This window comes from Chelmon rostratus, chromosome 2, assembly GCF_017976325.1.
Source record: "Chelmon rostratus isolate fCheRos1 chromosome 2, fCheRos1.pri, whole genome shotgun sequence".
NCBI classification, from domain to species: Eukaryota; Metazoa; Chordata; class Actinopteri; order Chaetodontiformes; family Chaetodontidae; genus Chelmon; species Chelmon rostratus.
In genome coordinates, this window is record NC_055659.1 from 11,195,249 (window position 1) to 11,213,236 (window position 17,988).

Genomic DNA, 17,988 nt, shown 5'->3' on the forward strand with positions numbered 1-17,988 from the left:
AAACACAACCACAGAAATGCACTGCAAAGACAGGCAAAACGAGCAAATACAGAAGCGAAACACAACAGAACGGAAATTAATTACGTAACAAGAAAATTTTCAGGGGACACTTAATATCGTGGGTGTGTATCACTTTTTAGTGTCCCCGGGAAACCTCTGTTGTTTTTTCCATTGTGTTCTGACTTGCAGAGTTTCTGTATTTGGTTGTTGTTGCTGCTATTTTTTATGTTGGCTTTGAGGTTTTAGGGACGCTGTGGTCTATCATCTCTCATTTCACAGATGTCAGTTGAGGTGTCGCACTTACTCTTGTTTTACTTTTGTGTATTTCTGTCATCTTGTAAAATTTAACTGGAACGGGAATCTAGTCGATGATTGGGATTAGTCAATAATGCAAAAAAATAAAAAAAATGTCTGACCACTGACTAAAGGATTTAAGTAATAAAATCTGATACCGTAATACCCACTGTATTATTATAATATATCATTGTACACTGTATATTGCTCAGACGTACAGAGATACAGAGATAATGAATTGCACAAATCTTTAAATCAATCATGCAAAAATGCTGCATCTACTGCAGTTAATCTGCTGACCTCGTATGACGCCATATGGCTCTTTCTGGATGCTTTAGTCATTCAATCATAAGACTGAAGAAGAGTGCGACCATTTTTACCCTCTCTGCATCTTTCCTCGTGACAAAATTAAGCCGCTTCACTTAAGGCCAAATCAAGGCTCCTTCACCACTGGCTCTGTGCGTCTTTTGCTTCTTCCTCTTGTGTGATCGCCGCTGATTTTATGTGAAATTTCTGAGGAGTTGATTACTTAAGTGGGATTTGGCGTTTCATGCCCTGAGTGGGGCTGCAACAATGATAGGGTTGAGAACCAGAGATGAAATCTTTGTGCAGGCATCTATTGAATGCTTCTGTGATTAGGAGGACTAGTCTTACTGTCCCGACATCAGCGGATTGTAGAAACTGTGTTTTCTAAAGGGCTGTCATCTTCACCATTGCTACAGTTACTATTTAATTCATGTGTCTTTTCTTTCCTGTCAGACCTTTGTGGTTAGGGCACTTTTCGTGGAGTCTCAGACAGTCTTCAGGTCAACCGAACTCTTTGTCTGCCCTCTCTTGCCCTGTCTGTCTAAATTAACATTCCTGTATGGGCTCATCAGACTCTGCTCCTCCATGCTCCTCCTCCTGCTCTGCCTGGCACACACTGGCACTGCTGTCTCCTTCCCCGCCACGCTGGGTCACGTGCCTCAGCCTGGGCAGAGGGGACTGACTCATCCTGGTCGTGTAACATCATTTGGGATTATAATTGTTGGGGGGAAAAAAAAGTAAAAACACAAAAGTGGAAGCAGTGTGAGTGGAACTCGTGTGTGTGCTGTATAAATGTTTTGATATCGTGTCAGGCGATTGGTGCGGTCAGTTGAAAGAGCAGGGTGCATTGGACTGTGGAGTTATTAGGATTTTGGCCTATTTAGCTTCATAATTGCACATGTTTCTTGGCCCTGTAACTGTCACACAACGACAAAGGGTCATTTATTGAACTTGAGCACTTCACTGACTCTGTTTCATTATGTCCTCTTTCAGTACAGCTCTAATTTTCTTCACGTCGTTGAAAAGCTTTTCTGGTGCATTTGCCTCTAAACTGCTCACATAAAAGTCATATTTTTATAATAATTATTATTATTATTAGTCATTGCTGCTTTAGGTTTGGTCCTAAGTGAACCGTGCTGCACTAAGCGCTGCCAATGAGCTCACTGAGATCTTCTCCCTCTCCACCCCTCTTCAACATCAGTCAAATCTCCTGGGAGAGCCCTGACTCTCAAGTTAACTCCTATTTCCATGGTAACTGAGGCAGACATGGAGAGGTCCAGGCAGCCATGGCCCAGAGCTACTGAGCTACAAAGGCACAAATTGTGCATCATCATTGCTGCTGCTGCATGGGATGGCATGTGGGAGTCTGTCAGGTGTGGTTGTGGCTGCTGGGCTAACACGCTCGCCAGTGAAACTGTCACGGATGGAAGTGAATGTTATCTGAGAATAATTTTGACATTAGAGCAAGGGTTGCACAAAAGGGAAAAGCACTCAGGAATAAGAGAGAGAGCTTAACATTGAGATTGCAGGTAAAACATGTGGAAGAAACACCACATCTCGGTTTATGTATGTAAGTGCAGGAAATTCTCCTGGAAAATCTGTTTTTTTTTCTTTGTTACAGGCAAGGTGGAGAGTAAGCTGTTAGCTAGACGTCTGATATGTGGAAGGAATGTGACTTATTTGCGAAGTGACAAGGTCGGGCTGCATCGATGTATCAACAAAACATCAGACTTGAACACTGGAGACTGTTTCCCATTTCCAACTGACATCATTTTCTGTTTTTAACGCATGACTGCAGTCGTGCCCTTACCTTAACCATGTGTGTATTATTCTTATCATCACAATGAAGCCTAACCTTGACAATAGCTTTTTTACAAACGCTGTCTTCCTCAAAAACAGGAGCTTTTCCATGAAGGTGGAGGGGTGGCTTCCTTCAAGTTTTTCCTCTAGTGCAATCCTCAAAAACTTTTCTAGAATATGTGGCTTGGTGCATAGTTTATTTACTACCTGCACAGCTGCATGAGATGTTTTGACCTCTGAGACTCTGACGTCCACGTCCGTAAGAGAGGTTTCAGCGTCCACAATTTTTTTTGACATGCACAGAGACAGAAGAACGTAACTCTGGTGGTGTTTCATCGTCCACTGCCGCTGCGTCTGTTTTCATACCCTCTCTCAACTCCTTCGACACCTGTCAGCTCTAAGCTTGCATGCTCACCATTAGCCCACTAGCACTCAGGTCAGATGGTGAAGTCTCTTCAGGCTTGTAGATGTTAATAGCCCTGCTGCTTTTAGTAGCTGTGATTATGGGACAGATATCAACAGTGGCTGTGATGATACTATAAGTTATAAAACTGTGCAGTTTAAAAAGACAAAGAAAGCTTCAAAAAGATGCCTTCATTCTGCCATTATGTAATGTCGCAAATCTCTTGCCAATAAAGATTTAAGTGTAAAAGGAAATATCATGGGTTTAGTTGTATTGCCATGAATGTAACAGACGTGGTTATAAGCATTTATTGATTGTTCATCAGTCTCCTTCTTTAAACATATGAGGCTCCGTAAAAGCGATGGATCTATAAAAAAAAGCGTAAATGGACCAGTTGTGTGCATCACTCCAGCAAACGCTGAGTGCTGACTTTAAACTGTTTTATTATGCAGACGGGGAAGCAGCTTTGCTCGTCTCCTGCGTCTTTATCAGCGTGTGTGAATGAAGACCACCTGCTCGAGCGCTGGCCTGCTCAAGTCGTTTAAGTGGCCGTGTGAGTCGGGCCTCATCCAATCCCCCGAATGCCTGTTCAGCACCCTGCTGCTCCCCCACTCTTTCGAAACCACCTCGTAACATCTTCCAGCGTCTCTCCACCTGCCCCCTCATGCTGAATGGACAGCCCTCCACCGTACAGTAAATCCTGCAATAGGATTCTGGATTATCCAACGAGGATTAGGCCTCACCAAACCAAAGAGTGGCAGCGTGTTTCATGAACACTTAAATTGGTAATGTTAAACTCTGGAAGGGCAGTGAGGGACCTTTCAGTTTGATGTGTGAAACTCCAGAAACACCTGTGGGCTGGGAGTTAAACACAGAGTTTGAAATGTTTTGACAAACTTGAAAACTGCCCAGAAGCAAAAGTGCCAAAATGACAGCTCTCAGATGTTAAACCGAACCGTTATCTCAGTGTGTATTCGACAGATATGATGAAGCTGATTGAACAAATACATTTTGAACTGATTGTTACTTGTATGTCTAAGAAAACGAAACCTAAAAGGATTTAATTGATAAAGATTTGAAAGCACGCAGGCTCAGAAGGCAGATTAGATTCTAGATTCAGATTTGCTGAAATAACAATAATAACCTAACTCTACTCACTGCCTTTTTATCACTTATTCCTGGAGCCATAAAATCCAAATGGGGGCAGTGGAGTGGAGCTGAGCTGGGATTAAATGGAAACCACTGCAGCTGGTCATAGCCCGAGGAGCCGTCAATTAAAGCAAACAACAAGGCCAAAAATACACCTGTCCTTAAGCCTCAGATACTCTTAAAGGAACAATCATTTTCAAAATTGCCACAAAGACACATTTGATGAAGTAAATTCAGCTCTTTAGAAATGATTGATTTAGTTTCTCTCGAGGAAAGTTGGCGGTTGCATAGTTTTTTGGATCCAGCATCTAGTGGATTACCCATAATGCAGCTGGACCACCAAAAGCTCAGTTGGTTTGGCCAGAGACGGTTTGGTTTGGCTATAGCTTGTGCGAGTAGCAGCTAATGTGGCCTCAAGCAGAGATGCAGAGGTCTGGTAAGCAGCTGGTAAACAACTTCTCGTTGGGTTTGACCTCTGTTTAATTTGTGATGACCTCCCTCTGTCTCACAGTCACTCCCTGGAAGTCAGTCTTTGTTCTTATCCCTCCCTCTCGCTCACCATAAGCAGTGGAAGCCTGCTATCTTAATGCCTATTAGCAAGCATACTGCTGCATAATCCAGAGAATTACTGGGACAAACAATGCTGATGTTTGTCTCCATAACTTTATGCAGCAGTCTCAGCAGTCTCTTGATTTGCATGTAGGTTTACAAATTGGGCACACAGTTTCTTGATTATGTCAACTGGTCTGCATAACATAAGATACAAACTACAAAAAGCAGTTGGAACTCGCCTTCAGGTTTGGAAGATTGCTAGAGAGGGGAAGAGTTTAATTGAAATGCTTGGTAAAATGGATGGTTTTAAAAGGTTTTGCCTCCGCTCATCTGTTTCTGGTCCTGATGTGATGTGACTCGGCATTGATATGACTGATTAAGAAGCCTGGATTACTTCCTGGTCTCAATGGCTCAGGTTTGGCACAGTATATAGTCAGTGAAAGTTGATCTTTAAATATTGTGTATTTTTAGCCGACTTCAGAGATGCCATTATTGGTCTATGCACCACTTTGTTCCAGACTGAATTATCTCAACAAGTATTCAGTGGTTTGCTGTGAAACTTGGTACGCACATTCATGGTCCCCAGAGGGTGAATACTACTGACTAAGGATATTCCCTGACTTTTCCTCTAGCGCCACCAGCAGGCCGAACTTTTCACTTGTTAAATATCTCAACAAATTTCTATAGAGGTTCATGGTTCCCAGATGATATATGATAATAATAATTCCTTCCTTTTTGTTTCCCTCTAGTTGTTTGTGACTTGACAGATCTTGCACAAATCTTTAAATCAATTTTGACTGAATACCTGCAAAACTAGTGACATTCCCATCACGTATTTAAAGAAGCAATCCCAATCCCATTATTACGATATTAAGAAGATGGGACAAAAGCTTATTCTGTCACAGATGCTCTCAGTGTCATCTTTGACCTAATTAGTTTGAATATACATTAACAGCGCTGCCTCAAAGATTAAAAGGAACCCAGACACTGTTGGCAGCGTAATATGGAAATAAACTGTGAAAAGGCTCCATTATTTGAGATGGGGTTTATGGATTTGGAGTTAATCTCGTGAAGTGTTTGTCTTGAAATGAGCTCTTTTTCTTCATAGTGCCAGCTAACATTTGTGAAACCACAAAAAATGCCTGGGACGTCTCAGTGTGTCCGCAGTGTCAGCGGCCACCTGAAGGATTTCACTGTTAATTACATTATTAAGTCGTCTTTCCAAGACCTGGGATCATCGGAATATGTTATGTTTATTCTATTTCAGCGTTAATTTGCTCACGGTGACCCAGAGAACACCTGCTGCAACCCAATCTACAGTTTGTGGTGCCTACCTCACTGTGCTATCGAAGTACATCTGTTAAAGCAACGTAACATACAATTAAAGTCCCCTAATAGCTCATCATGTGGATGATAATTATAACACACAGTGGAATGCTAATTATATCAATGATCTTCTCTCCTAATGTTCTACTAAAACCAATGTCATTTATGGACGTGCCAAGTGGCCTACTTTCTGCACAGCCGACAGGAAGGCAGAGACGTCTACCTTTCCTGAAGAGCATGTTCTGAAACCTCCTGCTGTTGATCTGTTTGGGGCCATTTGATTGTTCAGTGATTAAAGTATCTCATTTGCGGGAACTGATGTGCACTGATGAGTGCGAGCGCAACATCAGCCTTTTCCCATTTGCAGCAAATTAGCAAAAAATGAATGATCCATGGTTGTGGCAAAACCTAATGATGACAGAAATGAATACAAGCAAAATTTCAGTCGTTTATCTCGGAATTACAAGCTGAATGAGAAATATTCGAAGGACAGAGTGGCCTCTAAATCATTCCATGTAAAATTCAAAATGATGCTCCATTTAACTGTGTGATCACTCTGTAAAACATCAATAAACAATCTTTTATCATAATTGTATGCATGTCTTATACATATTTATTGTCATTATTTCAGACCTAATTCAGAATTTACAGTATATTCATGTTTCTTCACTTGATAGGTGTGAAGAAGTACCCGGGGGAACGTTCATGCTAACATGGTTAGCATCTTAGCGTAGCTTTCTGCATGAGGAGAAGTTATATCATGGAAAATTGTTGCATAAGTTTTTATACATGTCGAGGTCTTCTTTGATAGTAAAAGCAGGCTAGTTATGCTGACGGTTAATATCCACTTCAGTTCTTACACACCTGCAACTAGAATTAAGCTACATTTGTTTGCTCAATTAATTTGGTCACAATTGTAATTGCCAAAGAGGAAGTTAAAATGTGTAAGATATTCCTGCTGTGACTCTGTATTGGTGTTCACTTTGAATGTACATTTTCTGTACTGACCTGCTGTATGTATGAAAACATTCACCCACAGTTGTGCCTAATGGGAATCAACGCTAATATTAGCAAGCTAGGATAACTAGCTTCCACTTCCTGTTGTAATGCAAACTTAGCATAGTGTTGTAAAGGATGGCAAGCTTAAAGAAAAAAACTGAAAGTCTGATAGTAGGCCCAGAAGTACAAAGGCAGGAGATTGTACCTCCATTATCATCCTTCTCTCACAGGTAGACCTGGGTGTTATTATTAATGCCTATCTTACCGCCAGCATCACATCAAACCTTTCTACCATTTAAAAAATATTAAAAAACTTAAGAGCCTCCTGTCCCAGTCTGACCGTAAAAAAACTGATGCATGCATTCATCTCCGGCAGATTAGATGACTGTAATGCCCTTTTTGCAGGATTTACAATAGGCTCACCCAGAGTGCTGCAGGCAGAGCGCTAACTGGGACTTGGAAAAGACAACAAATCACACTAAAAACACTTCCCTCGCAGTACAGAACTGATTTAAAGCATTGCTGCTTGTTCACAAGGCCCTAAACGGTACGGCTCCAAAATATATTTCCGACCTGCTCACTGGCTATAGCCCAATCAGATCCCAAAGATCATCAAGCATGTGTCTCCTGAATGTAGATAGAATTAAAACCAAGTCAGCTTTTAGTGGCTGTGGATCAAACTGCCTGATGACTTGAGATCTGCTGAAGCTGTTTCCTCTTTTAAAAGGCAGTCTTAAAACATTACTTTTCTCTTAGGCTTTTGGTTAGAGTGTGTGTGTGTGTGTGTGTGGAGGTGTGTGTCTTTGTGCATGCCTGATGTAATCCATGTGCACAGAGGTTATAAAATCTGTATTTTATATGTGTGTGCATTGCATGGGTGGCTAAAAGGTTATTTTAGTATGAGTATTTATGTGTTTTCTATCACATCTCATATGTTTAATGTTTTCTACACATTTTTTTTACAGCACAACACTAGTTCACCTGTGTATGACATGCGCTATAGAGCTAAAATTGACTTGACCTGACTCGTAGCACTTCCAATGATGCATAAGATGCATTAGAGGCTCAAGGCCTGAGACTCTGTTTCCAAAAATATGTCTAAAAGTTAAATACAAATTTGATTTCTCCTCATTAAAGTGAGGAGAATTCAAATTTCAGTTCGATTTTTAATTGAACAGTCACAGGGCGCAGCCTCATATGTATCATCCTTGTCTCTGTATTTAATCTGACCTTACTCAAAATGTTTTATAGTGCACTTAAGACTGTGAAATATCAGTGTTGCCCGCAGTGCATTAGAATCTGCCCTCTCGCCTCCATATCGCCGTTTCAGAGGGATTATAAACCACAGTGACATTTTAGGTATATTACATAAACCATTCTCTCACAGGTATCAGCTAGTCTGTGAGATTTAAGGGATTCTGTGGCAGACATTATTGCTGCACAACAAATATTTGCTTCTTCAATATAGCAAAGGGAGATCCTCTCGAAAGAAAATCAATTCTCCACTTGGACTCTGCTGCGTCTGAACTCCCACAGCCCCTCTCATATCACAATCTTTTCTTGATCCTCACTTCACCGGCCATTCCCCCATATCAGTGATCATTGGCTGTGAGATATGAGCCTACAGGGGGGGTCGGTGTGAGTCAGCATCCTGCGATAACCCGACGGTGAGAACAGCCATGATATTAAGTGTGCCGTGCGTTCGGTGCGTGACAGAATGTTCCTCTTCCACGACGAGGGACGCGCGAGTGTTATTTACCGTGTTTGTTATGTCAGCTGAAGGCTTTAAAACTCTCGGCTGATCGCGGAGATCAGAGCATCGGTGCATTCAGGACGCTGCGATACGAGGCGGCCTCATCAATCATCTGCCAGGGATTTCCTGAAGAGGAATGAGAAGGCTCGTAAAAATGACTCCTAAAATGAACTTTGAAAGATACTAAACTCTGCAGATGGAAGGTTGTAGTACTCGAACAAGCGACTCAGTTTCTCAGTGTGATCTGATCTGATATGATTGATGAGAACTCTTCGTACACGCTGCGATAGACGACAGCCCAAAACAGGCCTCTGAAGGCAGTTATTTAAAATTCAATCTCTGATGTTCTCTCACTTCTTAGGGACCCTTTGCTGTCAATAAACAAAATATAACATAAGGCCATATTAACAAATATTACTTAATATTAATATTACACAGATAACTGATCCTTAGCCAGAGATGGTGTAGTGTGGAGCTCTCGTATTGGTTTGTATGCATCATGAACACTTGAGGTGCAGTGAGATCATTTGTCTGAAGAATTATATAAACTTTCTGTACATTTAAAGATCCTGATTACAAGGCAATAACTAACAGGATGTCCATTGAAAAACAAAACTCTTTTAAAAATGATCCTATTACTGGCAGAGTGTGAATTGGGAGGGGCTATTCCAGCCACCCCCTGATGGTGGAAATGAAAGCTCCGATCATGTTTCCAGAAGACAACGTTACGAGACCCACAGCTCAAGTACATCTACAGGGTGGATGAAACTCTCCTGCTATAATAAGTCTGTATACAGAAAAATGTAAAGAGAGAGGTTAGCTACAACTTCCAAGATGCATTTCAGTAAGAAACATCCAATCACAGAGCCTAAAATCCACTGCAGGGGTGTTTCCTGCCTCTGACTAGTCTCCTCTCTTTAGCGATGGCAGCCAGAGCTCATAAGTGATTTAATATTCGGAGCCTTCCCCCAGACCAAACTTACATAGAAAAAAACACACGATTTCTCAGAAACAAAGTTAGTATAAGTAAAGCATAAAGCTGTAGGGTTGCTTCGTAAGCCAGCAGAGTCCTGTGTGTCCTGTGTGAGTAGCATTAAGTTCATTTAAGTTTCCATCCATCAAAATGTTTGTCTAATAATTACGTCGTGCGCTGATTGCCACCTATACTGCAGTATCTGGACCGACAATGAAGTCATTTTGTTGGTGCTGTTAATGGTATTTTAGAGTTTGCCATTTCCCAGAAAGCATGAAATACAATGTTGATGACTCATCTAAAGCTGCCCCTCAGTAACAAATATTTTTAACATGTAACCTCCAAGATCTTTGCTGGTGACACTGGTTTCATCTGGAAACCACCATCTAAACTGTGAATACTCAGCCTCCGCCCTCGCTTTGTTTACACTTGCACAACAGTGAAGAGGATTTAGAGTTTTAATCGAGCGGACTTGAATTACAGAAACTTACAGTATATCAGTATTCAAAATATTCATGACCCTGGTTCCACTTCGCAGCACATGTTACTGTTTGTGAGTAACGTCTTATCAATAATCAGAGATCAGGAAATTCCTGTATAGTCCAAGTTCATTCACTTGGGATTTGTTTCCATCTCCAACACCCAAACGCACTCACACACAGTACTGTGGAGGCGCAGTAAGATAACAGGAAGGAAGGGTGGGTTTCTCTTCCTGTGCTGTTGTTTGCTGATGTCTTTTATCTGTTGGGAAGCATCTCGTCCAGCTCCAGCTCCTCCCTCGATGGGAATTTGTGGGGCCTGCCCAGGAAGACATGCACGAGATGTCTGCAGCGTTGTGTTTCTGGCTTTTGTGGCGGTAGATAATCACCACGGCGACCCTTCGATGGATTGTAATGGATTGCTTTTTAAAGACTTGTGTGTGTGTGTGTGTGTGTGTGTGTTTGCTCGGTCCCATAGGGTGGTGGTACAGACAGATAGGGATCACATTCATGCTTTCTGTGTCTCCAGCTCCATCTCTATTTTACTTTCTCCCTTTTCTCTACATCTCTTAGTACCATAACATCTGTCTGTGTGATGTATAGCAACATTTTACACCCGCAGCCCTTTTAGGGTTTGTATGATCTATTCTTTAAGATCCCTTTTCCTTTCATCACAAAAGCCAAATGCCATGGGTGGGATAGAAGGAAAGAAGTTGGACATGTCTCAGTGCCGTTGGTCATTAATAAGACTCTGCATGCTGCTAATGAGACACGCAGGAGGCAGAATAACTCGACCTCTTTATGAAAAAGGACTCTGAATGAACTTCCCTGCTGTACATACTGCTGCATAGGAGGGCATTTCTGACTAAGTTATACAAGTTCTCCAAACAATCAGTCAGGTCAGCCAACAGGAAAGATCATCTCCAAAGTTGTTATTTGATTAACTGTTGAGTAATGTATCAACCAAATGCTACCTTGTTCCAGCCTCTCAAACGTCAGGATTTGTTGATTGATCTTAAGTCGGGCCAATCGTGGCTAACGTCTCTTGATGATGTAGCCTCTGGGGGCAACAGCCAATATTTCAGTGTAAAACTTCTTCTTTCATGCGCCAGTCATTGTTTACACTACAATTAGCAGACTCTACATTTGACTAATCTTTAAATAGATATATGCATATAACTGCAGATAATGCTAAACAAAGCTAAATTGTTGTGAGATGATGTCTGATGGATTTCGAGATTGCACTTCCCCTAATGTTTTCTTTCTCTTTTGCTCTCCACATGGACTCTTTTCCCTGCATGCAACCAAAGCCTGCTCGAACGTGATTGGTCAATAGTACTGGGACTGCAAACAGGAGTCCAGAACGCTTCTACCAGATACCAGAATCTTCTCCGTTACCTACCTACTATGCAGCTTTCTGTATATAGAGATTATAGCCATGCTAATTTCGTGGCTCTGGGGATGACAATTTTATCTGCCTCAGTTGTGTTTTGTGTTAATTAGCAACTGTCAGTATGCCATTAGAGTAAGGGAAGATGGTTAACATAGTTAACATTGACACACATGTTGGTTGTTTTGTGAACTCACATATCAACGAGCTAATGCCTGACCTCTTTCGTAGCTGATAAATGCCGCTAATTGTCATTTTAACAGTGTTTGTAATTATAATTATAGAGATAAAGTCCCATTTATGAGGTTTTGACGTTATTTTGTCTCTCCCCTGTGTGAGTTGATGCGTCCGCGAATTTATCTGGTAATTACAGAATGTTAATTAGTTAATGCTTCTAAAAAGGCTGGGTCCTGTGTTTGTTGTCATTTTGGTTTTGATGTTAGTGTGCGCTCCCTCGTTTGTCATTTTAAAAGACAGAATGTTTCAGCCATCGATCTGTCAGCAGGGAGGGTTTGTGTTTGAGCTCTCTCGTTATGTGACTTCCGACTGTATCTTCGAGGTTCGACCTTGGAGATTTTCATGACTGATAGAAGACTTCTGTCACACCAGCACACATAACGTCACACAGAAGATAACTCTTTATATTAAGGTACACATATTCACCATTAACCAGTTGGTTGTTAGCATGCATATTAAGCATACTGGCTCTTTATTTGCCATAAAGCTTTACTCCTTGCGCACTATCAATAAGCAGTAATTTGGAGGTTATTGAGGGAAAACTCTTAGTTAATGGCCTAGTAGTTGCAGAATATGGTCATGCAGAATAAGGCATTAATAAGTGTTTTATAATGACTAATAAAGATCCATTATGCTGCTAATATGCATGCTAATAAGAAATTGGTTAATGGTGAATGTGTGTATCTTAATAAAGTGTTTTCATACAGACATTTGTTGTATACCAAACAAAATTGTCTAACAGGCAAAAAGAGATGAACACTGGACTGAAACGGAAACGATTGTGCTTACTGACAGATCTGAAGTGTGCAGAAATGTCTGTGGTTAATCGTTTTGAAGAAAATGTCGTTTTCCGCTGGTTGTGATAATGTCTGCTCACCCTTTTTCCATTTTAAGAGTAAGGAACAGAGACAGAGACTGATTGGAAAGTATCTGCCTCTGTACCAATGCATTAGTTTGTATTACTGTGTGCATCTCTGTGCAGCAGGTTTTGATAAAGGTGATGATAAAGTAGGCCGTCATCATTGCACAGACACTCTCACACCTTATACCTACATTCACACTCACTCACCAACATGACATTGTAACCACAGTAAACTGTGTAAAAGGAAGAGCATTTGTATTTCATAGCACTTTATTGAACGTTGTTTGCACAAATTGGTTCAGACAGACTGAAGATTGAAAACAAAAAACAAACATTCCACCCAGACATGAAAAAAAACCAAACAACAAAACACAACATAAAATATGCATTAAAGGAGAGCAGATAGAAAACAAAGCAACTGAAGGATTCATAAATATTAAGTGACAACATGACTGTCAGATTGAGCCACCTCTCTCTCCCCCTCCTCTAGCTGTTTACACTTCTCTCCATCTTACGCTGCTTCACATCAATCTCAGCGTCAGATACATCACACATCATAACTCAAACCTATTTCGTCCTAACTAATGCATCAGCGTGCACCCACGCAGGGAAAGTAATTCAGCACCGGTGCATATATTTTGGTGCATGGCGCCTGAACATCCCCCCTTCCCCCAAAAAAAACAATCAAATGGAGCTGAAAGGTGGCGGTGAGTGCGTCTGTGCTGCATGCGTGTGCATTCGTTAATCTCACTCTGGTTTCCAGCACGTATTTTAACGTACATTTAATTTCCAACCCGAGGAGCAGACGGCGCTGCCAGACCTCAGACACCATTAGACAACTGTCCTCTTCTGATTGCTTTTCCAGACTCAAACCACGTGCAGCCATCGCTGTGTGCATGGTCGGCATGCAGCGGACGAAAACACAAAAAACACACCAGTGAATGAAATGATGAGGGAACAATAAATGACCTGCATCCAGGTGCAATTTTGTATTGATGTATGTGCATGTACCTGCCTTTATTTATATGTTTTGTGCATGTTACACTGCAGTACTTAAAAGCCGGCTGTTAAGAGCCGGGTGTTGCAGTGTTCTGATGACTTAGTCACTCATCCTAAATATTTTTTATTTTCACACCGCTGTATTATTTATCATGAAACTGCCAACTTCTGGATTGTCTTCATTCTGGGTGAAATACAAAAATCTGTTGAAGCCGCATGCAACAGAAATTAGATGTCTGTTACCTGATCAGAGCTGTTAAATGTATTTATTCACATGAATGCTTACAGGCCAGGATTTGAGCTTATTTGTGCATTTCTTGGTTAGTTTTATTTTCGTGAGCTATCAGATGGATTTAAGTTTAGCTTCATCCACTTTAGACAGCAAAACTGCACTGAGTAACTGCAACCACTTGTTGAGTTTCTTTGTTGTTTTGTTGCTTTGTCTTGTGTTCTTTTGTCTTGAAGTCCTTTTGGGGCTGCTGCTGGAGGTAGTAAGCTAGTTAGCCTGACATGTTAGCAATTGCATCTGACATTAGCACAGATAAACACACTGTTAAATTCATTTCTTTCTTTTGCTCTTATATATGTGGATTTGGAAACCCAAGACACAGCATGACTAATTTTTTTTTTTTTTTATAAAATTATTAATAAAAGCACCATTGAATAATTTCATCAGAATGATTTATTTGCTAGATTGATATAAACATGCTGTGTATAAATGCAGGATCTGGGAATAGCCCGTATGATTGGATATATAATGCGTGTGTTTGTGGCTGATGACATGGCTGTAATAAATAAAGTGAAGGCCTCTTGAACACTTCATGTAGTATTTACTTTCATCTTCTTTTAATTGAGCAACAATTCAAAAAAAACTATGGAAAGACTTTGTTCAAGCTTGTGTTAAAGCGAGCATTTGTCTCGTTGAAGCAGGATTTCACAGCACACTGAATCCCCCCCAGCTGCTGTGTTGCTCCACTGTTGCTCAACTCTGTCATCTCCTCCTACGGAGGCAAGAAGGAGGTGAATGTCTCCTCTGAAAAATCAACAAACAATCGTTTCATAACCTCCGGAAATCCTCTCATTACAACTTGTGACTGTGACTCACTGGTGAAGTCATTCATTTGCGACAGTAAATTAAGAAACATGACAGAAAAGGAAAGCTCGAGTAATTAAGGTTAAATCTGTGGATGAATTAGTGCCATGGTGTGTTTACATTGGCTGAGGTTTTCTCAGGAAGTGATGAGGTCTGGTTGCATCCTGAATACATCTGGGTTTATCAGATTTGCTTCAGGGTTTTTCATCTCTCAAATGAGAAAAAGATGACGCCCTCACGGCTGACCTGGCTTTGTCATTGTAGGGAATATCAACACCTAAACCTCTTCAGTGCAAATTACATTATTATACAGACATCAGTTTCGGTATTGGTAAGTTAGAGCAACTCTTTCTCTCTCCATTAGAATAGACCGCTACTGTTTATTGGTCTTTTTGGGCTATTTTTTAGGTGTTTAGTGTCTCATGTGTAATGTTCTGATTTCTTTAAAATGACGATGCTGTGATAAATCATGCATTTCAAAAAGCTGCCTTTGTTATCGCATATCTTGGAGTGCCTCATTGCACAGTAACTTATGTATGCTGCTTCAGGCTTTTTATATACTTATAATAGGGGAATACAGTCATATATCAGAGCCACTTATTGAGAGTCACAAAGTGCCTGGAGCTTACGCATGCCTCCTCTGGGTAAAAGGAAATAATGTCATGTAAGTAATGCAATCAGCTATTTTCAGGAAATCTTGTGCTCTCTGCATCTGCCTTAATAGTTGTATTTAAATGCAGTTTTCAAGCCAATTTAAATTCAATTATAATCTCCTTAGACAGCTAAACATGGCATTTAGAAGATTTTGAAATCCAGAAAAATACCTTTGTAGCTAATTACGAGAAAATCACAGGAGATGCAGCTTCTGTTCGTGCTGCTTACGATCCAGGTTGTGCACCGTTCATGTACGACACAGCGCTTCGAATCCACAGTGGAAAGCAGAGATGACATTTATCAGACGCAGCCAGACTGAGCTTGCACTTTATAACCTTGGGTCCAATTCTCTCGGCACTCACTGTAATGTTTCATCCCCCCCCCCCCCCCTCACTCTCACAGGGGTGCACAAACAGCGACCCGTCGGTTTCTGTGGCAGCTCAGTTTGTCTGGTTTTGGTTTGGTGGTCTTGGTGATTTTAGTGGCGGCTGATGTTGGACGTGTCCCTGCTGCTGAGCTCCTGTGTAGATACTTGTGATGATACTGAAAATGATCTGTCAAAGTCAAATATCACAGTTGGATGTTGACACGCTTATCAGAAGCCTGGAGGTTGAGCAGACGCATGATTCAGGAAGTGGGATAATAGAGTTAGGCTGGTGATGGCTGCACTTCCATCATTTCACTCTTATTGCAGAGAAAGCACTCCCACAGCCACTTTTTGTGGATTACACAACGTGTCTCTATAATGACCAGATGCCATTACCGTCAAAGAGTGCTAACATCTATCTCACTTAAAGGAAACTCCGACAACCAACCGCTGTGCATGAATTCCATCCTTTCTATTGGTCAAGTTGCATTCATGTTCATCTTGCTGTCATGACCTTCCTCTGGACCAAACGTTCCTCCCATGTCTCTATTAGCTGTCACATAAAAATGCAGTTCATATCGCGGGCAGCTTTAGAAAGTGTGTGTGTGTGTGTGCGCGTGTGTGTGCCAGGTGCCCCAAAGCTGCATGTGGAGAAAATAAGCCTCATAAATGGACCATACAGTGGAAGGATTATGACAGTGTAACACATGTATATGAGTATGTACTGTATATTAATATTTATGAGTGTGCATTGACCAGCACATGTTTACAGATTTAATACAACAGCCTAACTTTCCCACTTTTATAATTTGACTTACTCCCTCGCAATACGTGTCCTCTCACTGTCCAGCTGTCAACATCAGCCGCGTTCCTCAGTTATCCGTCTCGCGCGTCTGAAGGAACAGATTCGCTTCTCTTTCCATTAATCCAGCTGTCAGCACAGGCTGCGTAATGGCTCACGTTTCACAGGTGCTTTACACCCATAACCGCAATATGTTTATGCTTCAGGTGTATTTTCTTCGTACCTTAATGCATTATGCTTAGATGCAAATGCAGGACCGAAGCCGCTGCTGCTAACGTTCTGCTCTTGTAGCGCAGTAAAGCTGCAGCTAATGACTGTTTTTGCTGTCATTCAGCTGATTATTTGCTTTATTAATAGATTAATGATTTAATCTACGTAATGCAGTGAAAAAGGCCTATCAGAATACTCTGGAAGCCCAAGGTGATGTCTTCAGGAGTCTTGTTTTCTCTGGTCAACAGTCCAAAAAATGCTTAATTTACAATTAAAACAGAGAAAAGGAGAAATTCCTCACAAATGACTGGCTAGAACCACATGATGGCAAATTTGCTTGAAAAAATGACTCAAACGTTTATCAAAATAGTTTGTTTTCTGTTGGTCCACGTATCTTTGTTGCATGTTTCTGCAGCAGAGTGAGTGTATGAGTGTGTCTGCATGCGTATGGCCTCCGGAAGCTATGTATAGCCCTCTGGATTAGTTCATGTGTACGTGACCATTTTTCTAAGGTCAGTCTGAGGGACAGATGTGATAATTGTCATCCCAAATCTCTCTCATCTCTCTTTCAGCGCTCAGCGTCATAACCTGATTTATCCACTCGCTCCGCTTTTTTTTTTTTTGTCTCTGTGAAATAAAGGCAGCTGGCAGCGCTGCAAAAAACGGATAATGACGAGGAGAGGAACCCTATGTGCCGCTGCTGCTTCCTGCTCAGGCCGGCAGGTTTAGCAGTGTTAGCAGTCAGGCAGCTGTCCAGTGTGCAGCCTGTGATAGATGATATTTTGTGAATTAGGGTCTGGGGCAGAGGGTTTATCTGTTTGGACTATGAGGCAGACAAATAGTGTAATCCAGTGTGTCATTACGTCATCCTCCATCAGCAACCCTCCCCTCACACTCACCCATCACTCATCCATATTTCCAAGGTCAGTTGGGTAACATCCTGGCAGAGCTGATAATTTGAGAGATTGAAGTTCCTTCAGGGATGCATCACGATGATGCAGTAAAATTAATGGATTGCAGATTGATTGGTTGGTGATGTCACCGGGTAACAAAAGGTTAAGTTAAGGTGCACCTGCAGGCTGTGCGAGCAATCAGGAAGAATTGGGTTGTATGGAATCTCATCATGCTTTTATCATGCATCTATTGTTTGTTTGCAGCAGCCAGAACATTTTATTCTTCCTGAAATATTGATTATAACTAAACAGCAGCAATGTGTGACATTAAGCTAAATGTTTTTCAATTCTCAGACACAAAATAGTAAAACCTCGACAACAGTTTTATGAGATCTTCCTGAGCTCATGCAGTAACATCTTTTATTCAATCATGTGTTCACAAAGTGG

The 17,988-nt window shown here is 41.2% G+C and overlaps 1 protein-coding gene across 2 annotated transcripts in view; it reads left to right on the forward strand.

Moving 5' to 3' along the window:
- Positions 1–17,988, forward strand: part of ppp1r16b (protein phosphatase 1, regulatory subunit 16B) — a 91,228-nt gene that overhangs the window by 40,592 nt on the left and 32,648 nt on the right. The window lies entirely within an intron of this gene.